This window comes from Archocentrus centrarchus, chromosome 24 (assembly GCF_007364275.1).
Source record: "Archocentrus centrarchus isolate MPI-CPG fArcCen1 chromosome 24, fArcCen1, whole genome shotgun sequence".
NCBI lineage: Eukaryota > Metazoa > Chordata > Actinopteri > Cichliformes > Cichlidae > Archocentrus > Archocentrus centrarchus.
This window is the reverse complement of record NC_044369.1, coordinates 17080061-17100170: the sequence shown is the minus strand read 5'-3', so window position 1 is coordinate 17100170 and position 20110 is coordinate 17080061. Positions and strand designations below refer to the sequence as shown.

The 20110-nt window shown below is 40.8% G+C and overlaps 1 protein-coding gene across 2 annotated transcripts in view; it reads right to left on the bottom strand.

Moving 5' to 3' along the window:
- Positions 1-4207, bottom strand: part of ptk2bb (protein tyrosine kinase 2 beta, b) — a 30013-nt gene extending 25806 nt beyond the window's left edge. For both annotated transcript variants that reach the window (XM_030721120.1, XM_030721122.1), the window contains exon 1: positions 4101-4207. The gene's annotated coding sequence lies outside the window, so the exon portion shown is untranslated. The remainder of the gene's footprint in view (positions 1-4100) is intronic.
- Positions 4208-20110: the final 15903 nt, after the last annotated feature.

Below are 20110 nucleotides of genomic sequence, written 5' to 3'. Positions count from 1 at the left end.
TATATGTTGTCTTTTATTTGCAGATATAAAAAAAAAAAAAATTATTTATTTTTTTTAAACATAAAATGCTTGGGATCATTTGGAAATACTGTAACTGTCCGACACAGCAGCGCAGATTCTACAATGTGGACTTTGTGCAGCACATTTAGCAGAGTGCACATCATAGCTGAATAGATGGTGGTAAAGACTCAAAGATGTCAGCATCAGACCCAAATATCCAGTACAGTCATGCTCTATTCAACACAATAACTGGAAAGCATACAGACATGACATTCTCATCCCAAACTGAAAAGAAACAGAAAAAAAGTCTCCTTTAATGATAATGTTTGTAATGTTAATGTTTTATATATTACTGTTATTATCTAATATTGTTATATGTATTCTGTTTATTCTTTAGCCAACTTAGGGGTCAAGAAGAGATTTGTGACATTCTCAGCTGTCACAGGGAGAGGGGCAGGATACACCTCAGACAGTCTGTCACAGGGATAACACAGAGAGACAGACAAAAAGTCACGCTCACATTCACACCAATTAACCTAACGAGCATCTTCGGACTGTGGGAGGGAGCCACAGTGTACCTTGAGAGAATAGGGAAAACATGCACACTGCACACAGAAACTGGCCCCAGCTGGCCAGTGAATTCAAATCCAGGACCATCATGCTGTGAGGCAACAGTCCTAACCACCACACCACTGTGCTGCCCCGAATTATAATTATGGACTGTGAAAATAGATTTGTGAAAAGTGGCACTATGACAAAATCATATTTGAGACGGTCTTAAACATGCAATAATAATTTTTAAAAAATCATTTATTTTTCTTGTGGGAATATTTATCCTCAGAGAGCAGATAAGACTACCTCATTAATAAAATGCAACAGGAGATTCTGCTCTGATCACTCGGTGACCTTTAATAGTTTTACACACTCCCATAAAATAACAGCCATAAGAGCACTTTTGGAAGTGGACAGTGATTTGTTAACTGTTCAGGAAAGCAGAAGTCCTGCACACGCTGCGACTGAGCAGGTTACATGAATCCGACACAGGCAACAGTCACCCTTTGAACACAAAGTAAACGCACATCAGCTCTTACCTTCTGATTCTGCGCCTGACCAGTCAAAAGCTAAGGGCTCGCCAAACAGCGTAAACAGAACTACCGTGCCTACCTCACAATCCTGCTGATCGGAAGAGTGTCTCCTATCTGTCACGAGGCGTTTCTGTATGACTGAAACTCCATGCTGTCAGTCCTCGGCGAGGGAGCCGAGTAGTGTTAAGTCTTTCAGGGCTTTCTGCTGCTGCTCGCTTGTGTTTATTAGCCTGAGGCCACAAATTCCCTAGCAGGGCTGAGTGGGTGTGTTTGTGTGTAAGTGTGCGTGACTGTGTGTGTGTGTGTGCGTGACTGTGTGTGTGTGTGTATGTGTGTAGTGAGAAAAAGAAAAAGAGAAGATGAATGTGAAACAGGGGCGGCATGTTACACCATCACCTGGGTGTGGGCGGCCTGAGAGAGGGGGTTCCAGGAGACAGGGTGAAGTTTACTTCCAAGAAAAAAAAAAGCATCCATGGACTGAACATGTTGATTCCACTGACTGCAATCAGTAAACCTTTACATTACATACTGATACAAATTCTCACACTGCTCGCACACATTGCAAAATCCTACATGACAAAATATTTGCGTCAGGCTTATTACACAGTACGCCATAAAGGGTTTAGCCTAACATGGTCAACAACAACAACAGTGAACAGGACAGAAAAGGATCTACTGTAAACACAACCAGTGGTAGTGGCAAGATGTTGAGCAAGTATGTGAGACTAGTTTTAGTTTTTAACACTAAAACCCAGAACAACGACGCACAGACACGGACGGGCCCCTGTTTAAACTGGGCTTCTTACCAAGTACAAAGACTGGCTTTAAAAGCCAAGCACACTATTTCTGGTGAGAGGAGTGTTAACAAAAACTTTTAATTTGCTGGCATTGAGTTACAACTTTAAAAAATGAACTGGAAAAAAAAAAACCACACAAGCACAGTCAACCACGCACTTGTATCATTTAGATAGACTAATTTATAGCTTTCAAATGATTGCGGTTCATCTTATGTGACTGCAAATTACTGCATTTTATTAGATTATTGTGATGAAAGGAATTTTCATATTTTGTAGTCAACTAATGGAGAAAATAAGTCTCAAATTAATCAATAATAAAAAAAAATAATCTCATGCAACACGACTAGAGATTAGATTTTTTTTTTTTGCCTCTCGTTGCTCATTTTAAAATCAGATATCTTTATATTTAAATCTCTGCAATGTAAATTCCATGTTTATACATGATTTAACATAACGAGAAGTTTGGCTTATGCCCACTACATCAATAATAAATTACTCACATACAACGAGTTCTCTCTACTATCCACTTCAAGGACAGTAATGTCAAGCAGGATGAGCTCTCAAAAACAGTCGCCAATATATTTTATTTTTTAGAATCTCCAATTAAAGTCACAGACAGCCATGAAGTCTTTTCTTCTGACTGTTTCTAAAAGGTTTGTTTTTGGTTTTTGGTTCATAAGTGAACAAAAGCGACACTGTGAGAGGCAGTGTTGCTGCCTCTCACACACTGTCATGCTGGCACTTGAGTTGTTATGGTAACAACTGTTCTCTCGAGGGACATTTTTTTTTTTTTTAACACAAATTGAGAGCGAGGTGAAGTGAACTAACTCTTTCAACACTCAGCCACAACAGAGGCCTCAGCGGGACAATAAATGGAAATATTCATTATCTAGAGGAGTTACTCCTGTACGTTCCCGCTGTTATTCTGCTGGGATCTAATAAAAACACAGAGCATCGACTGAGCAGAGCGTCCAGCGGAGACTGATTCAGGCAGACGGACGGTGACAAATGGGAAGGAAATTACACAAGAACATAGTGGTGAGGCAGAAACTTTACACAAATCTGTACTGAGGACAGTGGAAGGGATGCAGAAATGCTAAATTCATTCTGCAGAGCACTTTGATAACGATACCTCCAGGAGAACGTTCTTGACTTGGTTAGATATTATGAAGTTGTCTTTCTTAACCATGAAAAGAATTCTATCATACATTTAGTCATCTTCTGTGGTCTTTCAGGCCTTTTGGTGTTGCTGAGCTTGGCCAGCACATTCCTTCCTTTTAAGGATGTGCCAGATTGTTGATTTGGCCACTCCTAAAGTTTCTCCAATCTCTCTGATATGTTTATTTTGTTCTTCAGCCTAATGATGGACTCCTTCACTCGCTCTCACATTTCTTCAGGTCTGATCTAATAATCAGTATTGGTTAGGCTTTCTCTTTTCTCCATCTTTTGACAGCCTCTCAGCTGTCTCTCTCTAGAGGAACAGAAGCGTGCAGGTGGGTATAGAGAAGACATGTTATTGTTGCCAAAATCTGTCATGACATGCACACCAGTCATTCCATTCACAAGTGTCATCACATGGTGTTTCCACTGACATCTCTTATTTAAACTATTTGAATATATTTGCACAGATAATTTGAGAAAAGATGAAACTATCAGGGTAACTGTTCAATGAAAAAGATCTTGGGGTTAAGTCTTCTCCTCTAGATATGCTAAAACTACAGCAGTTATTGTGTAACCACTGCTCCTGGTGAAAACACAGCACAGGCAGGCTTACTCTCCAAACACATTTGTGCTGAGGGTCTGCATATTGCAACGTCATGTCCCCAGGCACTGGAATGCGGCAGGCTGCCTTCACCTGCACAGACATGCTTTGATAATGAACAAAGTTTTCTCTCCACGGGAGAAAAACAGCACAATCTGACGTTAAACTCAGCTTCTTATTCTTAAACACAATTGCACAAGCCTCAAAGTCTAGGATCGCATTTTTCTCTTCTCTATTCAGCAATAAAAACATCTTTATAATTTATGTTTTTGGATAGTTAAAGATTTCTAAGCTTGTGTAATCGTTTAAATGTTGGTAAGCAGTTTTTTTATTAACCTGTACAGTGAACGTGGGCCTGTGGCAAACACTCGGATTAGTTGTAATGTTTTGTTGAGCATGATCTGGAACCCCCTGTGCTGACAGAAACATAAACATGAGTTAATCTTTGAGTCTTACCTGATTCTGATTAAATTCCTCTGAGAAGCAAAGCTTGACAGAAAGTATAATTCCTCCCGGAGAGCCCCGGCCTGTCAGCTTGTCTCTCGCACTGTTAGTCAAGCAGAAGAGGGCAGGTAGCCACTCCCTCACCTCTGGCGTGCTGATCTAAGGTGAGCCCACTTCCTTATTTCAGGAGTCGTTCATTATCCAGGATAAATATGTTGACCCTCAACAGTTTCTCTTTAAGACCCAGGAATGTTTTGGGTTTGTTTTTTGGGTTTTTTTTTTTGATAATAATAAAAAGTGAAACCGAGTTCCTTAAAATTAAATCTGCATTATAAACGAACCCTTATTTCTGTCATACGTTACACACGTTGTCCTCCAAGTTAATTTGCCTTCGGTGATCTGTGAGACTAATGTTGTAACTAAACCTTCTGGACACCAGAGGGCGCCGTACGCTTAAAATAGCAGGCTGACGTTAAGGTCCAACCAGGTTTTAACTTTGTGTATATACAGATACAACTCAAGTCCTGAATGCAAAGGTTTCACGAGAACTCAAATACGGTATTGCTTTTTCCTTATAGAGGTCAATGTTGTGGTCTAAAAGTGGCATTGCTGTACGTAAGCAGATGGTCTTTAAAATGCTACAGGTTTGAAGTATGTTTTCCTCCTTTAAACCTTACAAATGTTTCTTTAGCTAAAACATATAAACAGCCCAAAACGTCGCTTTTCTTAGCCACTATCTGAGCAGGGTGACAGTGGAGTTGGAGGCTATCCCAGCCCCTATGCAGAGCACACAGGGCCAATTTAGAATCACCACTTAACTAATTTCCTCTCAGTTGGACTGTGGGAGGAAACCAGAGCACATGCAAGCACATAGAGGTCCCAGCCAACCAGCAGCAATGAAGCAAACGAGGCAACAGTGTTTACCATTTAGCTATAATTTTCTTTACAAAAAAAGTCTATCCAGGGACAGGCACTGATCATTTGCTTAATGTATAAATGGTGTTTTGAGTATGGCGTTGATCCATGCTTCTTGTACAAAGAGTGGAATACCTGAATCCAGTTTATATTTAAGCATGTCTGTGTAAGTTCTTCCAGGTCAGAGTTGTCTCTGGAGGTGGAAAAAAGGGCTACTGGAAACAAAAAGAGGTCCAGTTGCCATTTTTTCAAGCTCCAGAGACTATATTTAAACAAATATACTCACCGGCCATTTCATCAGTAGTAACTTGCTAGTGCTGGATTGGGTCTGTCTTTGCCTTCAGAAATGCCTTAATTCTCTGAGGCAAACACTCAACAAGTTGCTGGAAACGTTCCTCAGAGATTTTGGTCCATATTGACATAATAGCATCACACAGTTGCTGCAGATTTCTTGGCTGCACATCCATGATGATGCTCCTGATCCAGCCATTAAGATCTGGTGACTGTGGAGGCCATTTGAGTACAGTTATGTTCAAGAAACCAGTTTGAGATGAGTTGAGCTTTTGTGACACGGTGCATTATCCTGCTGTAAGCAGCCATCAGAAGATGGGTACACTGTGGCCTTAAAGGGATGGATGTGGTCAGCAACAGTATTCAGGTAGGCTGTGATGTTAAACAACGCTAGTTGATACTAAGGGGCCCAAAGTGTGCCAAGAAAATATTCCCCTCACCATTACACCACCAGCAATCTGTTTATACAAGGCAGTTTAAATCCACGCTTTTAATGTTGTTCACACCAAAGTCTGCAAAAGATTTTTGCAGACCCCAAGAAGAATATCGTTGCACTGCTGTAGCTAAAGGGGATCATACTAAACTAAACTAAACTAAACTAAACTAAGTGGTTATTTCAGTCACTGTTGCTTCTGTAGAAGCAGTCTGGGCATTTTCCTCTGACCTCTGACATCAACAAGGCATTTTCACCCACAGAACTGCTGCTCACTGGATATTTTCTCTTTTTCTGGCCACTCTCTGTGAACCCTGGAGATGGTTGTGTGAAAATTCCAGTAGATCAGCAGTTTCTGAAATACTCAGACCAGCCCATCTTGCAACAACAACCACGCCACCTTCAAAGTCACTTAAATCACCTTTCATTCATTCTGACGCTGTTTGAACTTCGGCAGGTCATGTTGACCATGTCTACATGCCTAAATACATTGATTTGCAGTCATGTGATTGGCTAATTAAATATTTGTGTTAATGAACGGTTGTACCTAATGAAATGGCCAGTGAGTGTATATTTTGAATGGGATACATCAGTGCTCTGTTTTTTTTTTAAAGCTACTTCCTGTTTGTTGACTGCGTTAAAAATATGTACACATACGTGTCATGCATGTGTGATAATTTCAGCTTTCTATTCAGTTGTCAGTATGGTATCACACATTGCTATTAATTAATTAATTGCTTTTTGAAGGCAAATCAAACAGTAAGAGAAGGTTTATAATTCTAATATTACATTACATGCTTACAGTGACACATTGACTAGAATAACAGTGAATCATATTATTAGCTCCTTTGCTGCACGCTGTCAAAACATATATGATACTCTCCCTCACACACCTCAGACTCCCTGGGGGGTTGTGGCAAAGCTATTCTGCGTGAACATGTCAGAAAGCCACCTGTGTACACTCTGTTTCCAAATACTGGCACAGCTCCATGCAGAGCGGTGTCATCCAGCAAGGGCACAAATAAAGGAAGTGGGGACTTTGATGGTAATGATTTCATGGCAGGAGGGGGTCTTAAAAAGTCAGAGTTAATGATCACAAACCATTGTAACTGCTGATGCTTAGCACTGCCTGCCTACCAGTGGTTGCTACTGTCTGAATGCATACAAATCTGAGCTTAATGGGCACCTGTTGGAGATTCTTGCCCTTGACTCTGCTTCAGTCTGCTAGCTAGTGGGTGTGGTTTGGTCCTGTTCTGCCCCAGACTTGAACTCCCTTACAGCTGTCACTGTTCCACACAGCTATTCCAAACCCTCGGGCACAGAAAAACAACACTGGATGCTACAGCAAAGGGAACAGGGAGGGCTGAGCGAATCAAAGATGCCACTGGCAAGTGATAAAATGTATATATTTGATAAATATGCAGCAGCGAAGAGGAGTTTTCTGTCAAATATGATGAAACCTAAAGAAAGTTCATTCGCAGTTCACTCTGGTGGCAGTGCAGATGTGTAAAGATCTGAAAATGTGTCAGTAACAACTTTTTGATGAAGTTTTAAACACAACTAGATTTCAGAATACGGCATAGGAAAAAAGTCTCCAACAGCTTTGCCCAAAGACAGGACAGCAACAGCACTCCCTGAAGTGTTTCTTGTAGTTTTTGGACAACAATGGGGGTCTGTGCAAGGAATCCATAGCAGTCTTAGTGGTGTTCTTTACTTGCAGTTCCTTTTCCATCCACACGGGGTTTCATAACACACATTACATGATTCCTCAAATACAGTTATATTTAAAAGCTTTCACACGTTTGCCCAGAACATCTGACTGCCCAAAGAGCAAATATTTCTTCACAGGCTGAACTTGTTTGACTTACCCCTATTTTTAGAGCCTACTCTTTTATGAGGGATGAACTGTTATAAATGCTCTAATGACTCCCACTCCTGTTCAAGCATCCCACTCTAATGACCAAAGTCCCCACCCTGAATGCTTGCTGTGCAAATGGTTGAGAAAGAATGCTTTGATGTTACAGGTCTTCTCCCCCACCAGCTCTTTACAGAAACTTTAAATCTACCTTCTGTCTGCTTAATAATGTCTGGGATATTTATCTTTCCATTGATGGTCATTGAGCCCATATTCTTCCACTCGTGACCTCTGAGGTCACTGCTCTGCGTAATGGTCAGCACTGGCTTGTCCCTATTTCTCTATTTGCTCACCTTTTGACTCATGGAGTCAACATCTGCAAGACAAAGAGAATGGCAGAGGAGAAAGAGGGGATGGGGGTGTTGTTTGATTTGGGTAGCAGGTGTGTAGGTCTTGAGTGTTTATGTGTGTGCGAGTGTGTGTCCTGTACAAAACTGGTCATTGAATCCCATTCAAACTCAGCAAGGGGCCGCAGTTTTCACTGAGGTGTGAAGTGGCCTGGGCCAGGATTGGATTATAAAGCTGGCCCGCATTACAATAAAGGTGAGAAGCAGCGGGGTCCCTGCATTACAGCTTCAGCAAACAAGTTAAAATGCACAAGAATGCCCCATGCCTGGCCTTAAAGAAGTGTGCTGCAGAGACCTGTTGTTTAAAATGGTATACAATTAAGACCCCCATGGGGGGCGGAGAGGAAAGGTCAAAGTGGTGATTAAATAGGTTTGCTATAATAAAAACATCCAAAAACAGCAGGGCATTAAAGGCAGGTTAGGCTGGGAAGAAATGTGGCTTAGAAAGGCCTGATAACACACACACACACACACACACACACACTGTTTCCAGTTTCACACAGACTCTCAAATGTTGGGGAAATTGACTTTGACTCATAAATAATGATTAGGTAGATTTTATGAGGCTCATTTAACAGTAAATAGAATAAAGAACTTGAAGGGAACGAGACCCAAACCAAAGTGTTTTTGGTAAGTCTGGCAATGTGACCAGTATTAGCAAAGAAGTCATGCTTAAATGCAAAAAAGTGTTACACTTACACTGACACATTATCCTGTAATAAAGTTAACACATCCAGCAGACATGGAACAGCTTGAGTATTCAGTTTGGAAGTCATGTTTCAGTCCATCTGATGAATGTAATTAGCCACTCGCTTTTTAATTCTGTTTTGCTCCCAACAATCTGGCTTCATCGCCTGCTTCAGAGGGTCTAAAAGAATCATTGTTTCCATTATTAATGTAAATCTGTGCATTTGAACAAAGTTTCCAAAAAATGTATATTAATCACTGCTTTCATTGAGCTGTGAAACCGAGCACTGCTCAGAGTCCAGACTGAGTGAATGGGGCATTGATTTTGTGACTCATAGTATTTTAAGTGGGATGAATCACCGTCGCCCACACGTTTTAGAAATGATTAAATATGAAATTATTTTCGGTGTGAAAACTTTCCCTCCATCACATTCTCTTCAGTGCAAGTTAACGGACTTTAAAGAGCAGAAATGACAAAGATGTGTTCAACTGTACGCGAGAACCAACTTAGTTCAAATTAGACTGCAGTTTAGATGAGGTGACATATTTACCTGTCACCTCGCTGCAGCTTTGACGCAGTCCGAAGGCATTTGTGGGATGTCACCCAGAGGGAGCATATTCAGGGAGTGTTGGGACATGTACAAAGGGCGGTGATGGCATGGCTGGCATGCTTTGGTGGGTTTTACTAGTGGCAGCTGCTGAGGGCATCGGATGGTGTAATAACATGACAGAGGTCAGTCCCTGCACTGGTCTACCAAGAGATATGATGAAGGTGGGACCAGCATCCCAATGGGAGGGAAGCAGGTTAGTGAGGTCTATGTGCATCTGTGTTCTGCCATAAATGTTTGAAACATTGTTTTAAAGATGTAATAAATTATTAAGTATTACAACAAAGCACAGAGGATGTACATTTAGAATAATCTCGGGTGGGTGAAAATATACTTTTATAAGATTACTAACAGTATGACTATATATTATATTATTATGACTAATAAATGGAAAAAGAAAGGTCCCCAGCCATAAGCTTGTGGTCAGCACCCTCCCCCAAGACCACCAGGACACTCCCAAAATGTACTTTTGTTTTTTATTTCAGATGAATCTGTATGGTCATATATGGTCATCAGGGATCTTGTTAGTGAATACTGAGTAACTCAGTTGATCTTTTTTCAATTTAAACATGAATACACACTCACTGGCCACTTCAGTAGGGGCACTTGTTCAACATTATTGCAAATATCGAATCAGTCAACCACATGGCAGCAAGTCAGTGTATTTAGGCATGTGGACATGGTTATGAGAACCTGCTGAAGTTCAAACTGAGCATCAGAATGGGGAAAAAAGGTGGAGTGCTCAGACTGTTTCAGAAACTGATGATCTATTGGGATTTTCCCACACACATCTACAGCATTTACAGAGAATGGTCCTTAAAAAATAGAAACTATCCCATGAGCTTAGTCTCAACTGATCATTGTTTAAACGCCACAGCCTACCTGAGTATTGTTGCTGACCATGTCCGTCCCTTTATGACCACATGATGGAAGCACTGATGGCTGCTTCCAGGAGGATAACGCACCATGTCACAAAGCTCAGATCATCTCAAACTGGTTTCTTGAACATGACAATGAGTTCTCTGCACTAAAATGGCCTCCACAGTCACCAGATCCCAATCCAATAGAGCACCTCTGGGATGTGATAGAATGGAAGATTCACATCGTGGATGTGCAGCCGACAAAACTGCAGCAACTGTGTGACGCTATCATGTCAATATGGGCAAAAATCTCTGAGGAATGTTTCCAGCACCTTGTTGAATCAGTGCCATGAAAAAGGGGGTCCAACCCAGTACTAGCCAGGTGTACCTAATAAAGTGTCCAGTGAGTGTATTGTCTATTTTTGTTAATGTCAAGTTAAAGCAATGCATATGTCTACCTATGCACTTATATGTTCTTTTAACTTAAAGACTGCTGCCACTGAACTTTCTTCCAATCAAAATTCCCTGCACACATTTTTATGAAAGCAGAGACTACCTGAGATCATTTTAAGAAAATATTCATTAACTTACTGTGCGCTGTTAATTTGTGCGGGCGAAGTTGTATCTTCTCATAATAACAAACTAAAGGAGAGCCGCAATGACGGCTAGCATTAAATGAAGTCATTGTCCTTGTACATTAAATATCAAATTCAGTCGCTCCTTGTATGTTTGTTCCTATCCTGAGCGCTCATAAACTGTGAGTCCCTTCACATGTTGTCTTTGTACTGATTCTGGTCCTCCAGTAGGTTTAAGGTCTGCATGCTGAATCAACATATGACTGTTAAAATGGAGAAAAAAAGCAGCTCTACATAAACCACCCCTATGAAATCTCTACATGATGACAAGTTTTTAAATCAGGTTTTCTATTGTGTTGTGACTGCAGTGCAAGCGAATAGTATACTATATATTTTTTAAATATCAGTACTAACTTCTGTGCATCGACCCTCTAGAAATGGACAAAAACAACAAATAAAGCGATACTTTTCAGCAGCCTTTTATCATATTATTATCACTGGCTGTATGTGCACAATAGGAGCAGTGTGTACAATTACACATTTCTCCTGAAGCTGAACTATTTTTTTCAAGCATGAGTAAGTGTGATACTTTCAACACCAGACGAGGAAAAACTCATTAAACTGTCAGCGATGAGGCTTTTTACTTTTTGTCGGTATGAAGCATGAAAGAAGGAGCTCAGACAAACATCCTCTCACGCCTGTCTCTCTCTCTCTCTCTCTCTCTCTGTCGAAAACGCTTCCCTGCACACCCTCGCACACGTCTTCATGGACATGCACACAAACAAACACACTCCCTCCCCACGCAGCCTTGGAGAGAACAGAGGGGGGAGGGGCAACAAGAGGATGATGTCACCTCTGTAGACAGCTAAGCTGAGGCTTGAGATAATGGTGACATTTCAGGAAAGGTGATGTCATTCTTCCACTGTTGCCTCCTCCTCCTCCTTTCTTTCCACTCCTGGCCTCCTCCCTTTCCTCCCCTCCCTCCTCTCCTCATCTTCAGTGCAGGTGGCTGGCCAGGCTCTTTGAATCCCAGTGCAGCAGAATTAGCTTTTGAATAGGCACAGAGCGAGCAGGCAATGTGAACCCAGCCCCCCATGCTGTGCTTGTAGCTGTGATGTGTGAGACTCTTAATGTGTGTGGGTGTCATGTGGGTGTCATGTGTTTGAATGTGGGTGTGATGTGTTTTAATATGTGGGAGTGTGTGTGTATGGGTTTAGATATGGCCATGCCTGTTTTGTTATTGTTGTTTGTTGTTTGTTTTTCCCCCCACTCTTTGACTGGCATTTTCTAGGATGCCAGCTTATACACGAGTGGTGGTTTATGTTACGAAAACCTTTCTGTATGTCACTTTAAATGTGTGCATCTGTCAGCATGCGCATGGGCCCGCACGTCTATGCCAACTGTGTGCATGCATGTGCATGAAGATGGGATTTCTGCCCTCACTCCATCCCGGTTTCCCACTGAGACCAATCAAGCACAGAGCTGCCAGGCTGCAGGGCTGCTTGGCAATGAGTCCTTCACTGAGCTCCTCACCCTCAGGATCTGCTCATTTAAGGTTTCCCTGGCTTCACACAACCCTCATTTCTCTCCAGAATTGTAATATACTGTGTATTATAGTCAGTGGTTATGGCTTAAGTGGTTTTATCCACGCCAAAGCCTTGTGCTGCCTGTAAAAAGAGTGCACTGTGGGAGAATTTTATTCTGCAACAAGACGCCCATGAAAAACAAAACATCAATATCTATCATCCGCTGTAACACGTGATTGCTGTATTCAGTGTTATAAAAAAAAAAAAGTCAACTTTACTTTCCAGAAAGTTCAATCTGAAGACTTACGGGGAATTTGCATTTTATGGAGATTTGGTGAACCTACTTCAGCACACTGGGCCGATTGCCACAGATAAATGATGCTTCAAAGCCCAGAGGCTGTTGTACCTCTAGTCTTACCGCTGAGCTCGAGGCTGCTCACCAGCAGTATTTTTATCCCTGAAAACTCACCGCTGGTGCACTGCACTTTCACTCTGCCAAGTTCTGGTACGCCGTCTTTCTTCCCCTGTCGAGAGGACTCTAAGCAGTGTGTGTGAGCTGTAAACAAGTTCCCACCCCCCACCTACACCAACACACACACACACACACACACACACTCAGGCTGTATCTGGGCAAAAAGAGCTTTCTGAAACCATAAGCGTCTGTCTTATCATATGATTGCTTTTTGTATGTCACACACTTGAATCACGGGGCACAGAAGGCTTCCCTTAACACCTAGAGGAAGTCGACCAGGAACAGGAGCACATGTTACAAACTGCAGAAAGAAAAAAAAAAAAAAAACTATCCACGAATGAGTCTAGAATATGAACATGAGCAATAAACAAGGCAGCATGGCAGCTAAACACTACTGAATTCTAACACGCGGCACTTTGTTTGTCAAACTGTACAGCTGTGTATTTCTCAATCCTGTAGTTATTATTCTCACTTCCTTTTTAGATACTAACATTTAAGGCTGTGTACTGTAAATGCCACATAAGCAAATTTTTTTTTTATGTGTGTGTGTGTTTGTGCATGTTTGTGTGTGTGTCAATAAAAAAACAAAATAAACATAACTGCTGTGCAGGATATCTGCACCACCATTAGAATAATTAGAATCCGCCTTTAAAGTACATAAAATCTATGGCTGTGCCCTTTTATGTAACATATATTTTAGAATATTCTTACATAAGAATACCCCTGATATCATCATATGACACGATAATGACATTTTAATTAATGGCATAAGATGAAACAGCAGGTTTGCAGGATTCACTTCCTTTGCAACAAAAAGTTGTTTTCCGGGACTTTTTGATGAACACATAGCAATTTCAAAGAGCTCGAGTGTGCTCCGTTAAATCGCATTTGCCAAATCAAACACACCCACCCGCTCTCGCGCATACTCTTTTTCATCTCTTTTGACCTCGTTTTATGTGTTTTTTTTCCACCACTAGAAAGGGAAGTGCACCTGTACATAGTGCGAGATAAAAGTAAATTACCGAACGGCAACATGCGACGTGATCTTTATGTGGCTGCTGTTGTGTCAACTGATGAAAAGCTTTCCATCTTGAGACTGAGGATCCATAGCAAAGGAGACACGGTGAAAATATTTACCGTACTCAGAGAGGAAGGAAATTGCTTTTTCCGAGTGTTGACAGAATCTAAAGAGCTAAAACCATTCAGCATGAAGTGCAATGAAGAGGTTGTTGATGTGTGGTGTGCAACAGCCTTTTATATTATGTGAGTGGTTCCACATCGCTGTGTCTCCCCAGGGATCCTGTTTCAGTCCTGAAATATACATCATTTTCAGTCTGATTGCCTCATGTTATGTGTGAAAATTGTGCTGATGACTAACGGCATGCAGATACATTTTTGAAACTAATGTACGACGTGTGCTCCGGAGGTAAAACTGGTAAATCATTCATAGTCTGGTGGCTTGTGACATTTATACACTCCTATGGGTCTATTAAATATCAGCGTTTGACTTTTGGAGAATATAGAGGAAATGAGAGTGGTGTGACATGTGATGGGAGGTTGTTTTAATTTGCCAAAACAACAAACAGGTGCACTTGCACATGAATTACCTCGCACCCCTGTTTGGTAAACATAGTCAGCTGTAGTGACAGATGGCATTTTCAATCTAGGAACATTTGTATGTGATACACTGGTAATCATGAACGGAGGGTCCCCCGGGATGCAGCACTGTCAGGCTGATGGACTCATTAGACACGCATCAATGTCTGTAAGGAGTGGGCTTGTTTCTATCAGCCCTGAGCTGTTTGCAGCAGAGTTTCCCTGCACTGGATGGATGGCAGGAGTGCTAATTAAGATGTAGAGATATTCTCCAGCACCTGAGGAGTCACATAAACACTCTCAAGATTCCTGTACTTTATATTAATAAGTCACAGCACAGGTACAACGCTGCTGGGCGAACTTTCTAGGCAATCAGTTCAAGTAAGTGAAAACAGAAAATTTATGCCACTTTCTAATAAGGCTACTGGCTTTATTTAATCAGTTAGTTATGTGCCATGCATTGAGTTGGGGAACACAACTTCAAATGATGTAACTCTTCCTTTCTCTTCCTCTGTTTTTTTTTTTTGGATTTTTTATTCTTCTTGGTGGCTCACGGGTGCTACTGGAAGAAATACACATGCCAAGTGATTTTATTTATTTATTTTTTGCACCCCAATAAATTCTTTCCAATCAGTTTTGTTGCAGTTATACAGTAAGTCTTTATTTTATTTATAACGGTAACAAGATGACAGAAATTGAGGTAAAAGCAGACGAACATGGAACAAAGAGCCAAACTACAGTGATATTCTGACTGTGTCATCAGCCTATTAAGCATCCATTTCAGATACTACCGTTTTTTTAAGGGCTTATTACTCATCTAAAAAGTGCAGCTAATTAAAAACAAAGAATGAAGACTTATTTGCATATTTCGAAGAAAATCTCCCTCAAATCGCGGCCGGCTTGCTGGAATCTGTTTGTCCCAAGTGGCAGTGCCCATCGCCAAAAAAATGAACCCAGCACCCGAGTGCCAAAAACTGCTGTTTCTGAATGGCTATGCCTAATCTCAGCTAATTCACATGACTGAACTGGATTACGGAAGCTGTGTATGGACCTTTACTATGAAAGCTTTTCTTTCTAAAAAAAAAAATAAATAAAAAATTGCAGTCTGTCAAAATCTCAGGTTAGAATCTTGAAATTTCCACTTAGACGTTTCAGCCAGTAAGTCCAAATTTTAGAGGTCTCACTCAAAAATTTGACTGATTAAAAAAACAGTAAGAATGAGAAATATTTTATTTAATCCCCAAAGTTGAGAAATGACTGTGCTGCAGCAGCCAAAACGTGAAAGACAACTCAGCTCAATAACACAAATACATTACAGACCAAACATACAATGAGGAGCTTAAGTCTAAAATGAATGCAGGTTTTGTGGTATGAGGTGGTGACCTGAATCAGTTGTTAGATAAAGTGTTCAGCTGCGTGTCTGGTGAGTCCATTAAGGCTGGACAGGAGTCATTAATTATCCATAGCCATTCACCACAGTCAATAAGACGACTATTGATTGACTGATTGACATAAAAAAATACACTGATTTGTGCGGCCTTGTGCAACAATATTAATAGAGATATTAAAACGACTTTGACATTAGCTTTGCAAACAATGGCTCGCTCTAAAAAATGGACTAAAACATGGGAAATTGAACCAGCACTAAATTCAAGCTTTATTAAGGCTGTAAAAAACAAAACAAAACAAAACAAAGAACAAAATGGTATTTCTTGGGTATCCACAAGGAAGGAAGCAATGTAGAGAGAGAAAATGATGAAGCTTAAATAGGAATACAGGAAAGTAAAAGACCACGACAGCCAAAGCGAACATGCAGGTAGCTACAAAGGATTTCTTCTTTGGGCTTTTGGAGGTTATCATCAGTAGAACTGTGAGCTGTAGTCTGCCAGAGGAAGCCTCTTTCTAAACTTAGTGTCTCTTTGTATAAAAGAGCACACAAATGGGTGCTTTCAACCCCATAGCCTGAAGTCATATGTCTCCTTTCCAGCGCTGTTGTTATCACGCAACCTATGACACAGCAAACACACAGCTCCAATCACGATGTCCTCCAACTCGTTGTAGCGTTTTTGTTGGCAGTGGGAATGCAAAGTGAAAAACAGCCCCAAACATCCCCTGAGGTGGCTGCTCTTATTGAGTGGCTAGAACATTATGAGAGCGCTTTCCATGAAACTCTTGGCAAGAAAGCAAAGAAGTGAATTTCCTAACATTCCTTTTTGTGTATGTGTGTGCTTTTTTTGTATTTAATTACAGATTTGGGTATTTATTTTATGAGCTATGCATTAGTAGATTATTAAAAGCGGTTCACAACACTGTCAGTTTAAGCAAAAAAAAAAAATGTGTGAAACTAACAAGGTTGCACCACCTTGTAATAAGGCTGTCATCATGTTAAAAGGTCACAAACTAATTGACCCGGCTTTTTTTGGCCACTGAGGCCACTGACATTCCTGAAGTGGATTTCCCCTGAAAAGGCTGACGACATGCAACAGGAATGCTGTGAGGTCTGGGACCTTTCCAACGCTGATTCCCCATTGTGTGAAACCACCCCCATGATATGTGAACAGGGGTGATGTTTGTGAACTGCAGGTGCGGGTGCTCCTGTAGGGTCACAGAGGTCCCAGAGGGACACAAAAGAAGAGCTGCTTAGGAGGTGACATCATTTAAGGTGCCCATGCCTCATTCATCAGTAGAGACTGACTACTGGGTGTTTGTCTGCCTGTGTGTGTGTGTGTGTGTGTGTGTGTGTGTGTGTGTGTGTGTGTGTGTGTGTGTGTGTGTGTGTGTGTGTGTGTGTGTGTGTGTGTGTGGTCATCCTGATGTCATTGTTTTTTTCTCTGCGGTGACCCTAAAGTCTTGTCCACCCACCTAAAAGGGGGGTGAAAGTGTTTGAAGCTATTTCTGCCAACCCACGAACCTCTCCCTTCACTTTATCCTGAGTAAACATGAACTTCCCTGGCTAAATCAGGTGAGAACTTCAAAGCGACGGCTCTGAAAACATCCCGTCTGCCGACCTTTAGGATTTTTTTTAGGAAAATGAAGTCAGCATTTGAATGTTATGGCAGTAATTTAATCTTGAAAAAAAAAACAAGGTTCACTTCTGGAAATGAAACCCCCAAATCTCAAGGACTGAAAACATTCAACCATTACTGAAAATAACAAGGTCGCTTAAAAAAAAAGGCATTATATCCCAGAAACCAGGATAACTATAAGATAAATTACCATTTATTAAGCCAAACAGACCAACTGTTTAGTCAAGGAAGTCTTCAAAAGTTGTTTAGGTTGCTATTTTTGTTCTCTTCTTTAATTTTCGATAAGTTCGATGTTTCTCCCTGATTTACTGCATTTATGTATTTTGCATAAATACAAAATGCAGTTTTTAAAATGATGATTTCATTTTTTTTTGTTAAGTGAAAAAAGCTTTCCAAACTTACCTGGCCCTGTGTGAACAAGTATTTGACCCCTAAACCTAAGAACTGGCTCTGCCACCCTTGGTAGCAAGAACTTTTTATGCTGTGTTAGTTTTATGCCAGATGTAACGGGACTCAAACCTTCCATAAAGTTTAACTTCTGTCTCATCAGTCCACAGAATATTTTCCCAAAAGTCTTGGGGATCATCAAGATGTGTTTTGGCAAATGTGAAACAAGCCTTTGTCTTCTCTTTGGCCAGCAGTGGATTTCACCTTGGAACTCTCCCATGATGCCATTTGTGCCCAATGTCTTTCTTATTGTTGAATTATGAACGCTGAACTTAACTGAGACAAGTGAGACCTGGAGTTCTTTAGATGTTGTTCTGGGTTCTTTTGTGCCCTCCTAAGTTGTCAGTGGGCTCTTGGAGTAATTTTGGTACGCTGGTCATTCCCGGGAAAGCTCACCACTGTTCCAAGTTTTCTCCATTTGTGGATAATGGTTTTCACTGTGGTTTGCTGGAATCCAAAACCCTTAGAAATGGCTTTGTCACCCTTTCAAGACTTAAAGATATTTTTTCTATAGTTTGTGGCATGATCTGTTGTTTTTTTGAGATCTTTGAACCTACTTTACTCTGTCAGACAGGTTCTGGTTGTGGCTAGTCAAATTTAACATCCAAAACATGTGGTTAATCACAGTTAAATCAGGATTTAAGAAGAGGGGGGTTATTACTCTTTCCACACAGGGACAGGTAGGATTGGAATGCTTTGTTTCCCTTAATAAATGAAATCATCATTTAAAAACTACTTTGCATTTAAAATTTGTTTGATGAAACATGTAAAAAGTAAAAAAGAAAACACAAAGAAATCAGAAAAGTGGTACTTTTTCACAGAACTGTATAGGTTCTCACATTTTTCAGAAGCATTTAAGTCAGTCATGTGACCTAGGTTAGAGGGCATCTGAGCACCAAATGACACTAGCTGGATGTGAGGGCTCACTGTAAAATAAACTGGATCCCAGTAAAAGCAGGTATCATCTGGAGCCATGGCTGTATATCGAAGCAAGTTACAAGCACGAGCTGCTTTGTGGAAATGACACTGTAATTAAGTGATGGTGTCATCCGTAACATAACCCTTTTCATGGGTTGTTTACATGACTCTTCTGATCCTGCACCAGTTGTGCTACCAGGGTGGGGCACATGCTTATTCAGAGACAATAACAGAAATCAGTGTGAATGCTTTTGTAAGAAATTGCTGTGAGCTTTGCCGCTGAGTGTCTGTGTCTGCGGTGCTTATCAAACAAAAAGACTTTTAGGCAAATGTATTCATACCATGTAATGATGTCACAGATGCATCCATATAAGCCTTTTTTCAGACTTTTTATATGCTGACCCAGTGCCTGCTTTAAAGAAACATGCAATCTGATAGAAAACTAACCATAATCTTTTGGATAAGTTTTTGGATCTAATTTTCCTTTTAATAATAACTTTAAGGCAAAAAGGAAAAAGTCCCCAAAACTCCTGTTTTTACTGCAGCCACACAGGAAATTAGGTCATCTCTTCTGTCGAGTCATTTTGGCAATACAGCACATGACATCACTGACGGTTTCTTCACACTTGGTTCCCCTGCAGTGTGTGTGTGCATTAAAAGGTAATTAGGTCTTGTGATCCTCCTGGGTGTCCTTAAACGACTACTAAACTCCAGTATTTATAACATGATTCATTAAAAAATATGTGCCTGCAAATTGCATCTGCAAAAAGTATTCAGTGTAAAACATCAACAATCATAGTGGACTACCTGTATTTTTTCCTTGTGTCTCTGGAAAAATTTACACATTCCCTAACACAGTTTTTGCCTTAGTGACAGCCCCACCTATCTCTTTTTTTACACTGTGCATAGAGATGTATTTCCACAGCTGTACACTCTGTCCTTATTCCACCCAGATCTGCACTTCCTTTCTGCACTGCTACAAAGCAGAGGCAATTATGCTGACAGTTGCCTCTCTTCAAAGTCTCTTTAACGGCACGTCAGTTGCTGCTTCCCTTGGGACGGTTACTGGGGGAAGATGAGGAGACTGACTGTGACTGCTGGCTATGTATGGACCAGCGAGCTGCAGCTCATATTCACTATGCCAAAATCTGCTCATCCTCTCTCAAGTCAGCAGAGACACATTCGCCTTTGTGAACTCCTCAGTTTAATGCTTGACTGTCACAGCTCTGGATGGTGGCTGTATGATCCGTACGAAAATGCTCTAAGCAGAAGACATTATCTCCAACCATTACTGCTATTCACACGCCTGCCTAGTAACTCTATTATTAACTAGACAGAACAGAATTCTCTCACAATTAAAAATCTCTGCCATGGAAACATCTTTAAATATTTAATATAACTTGCTG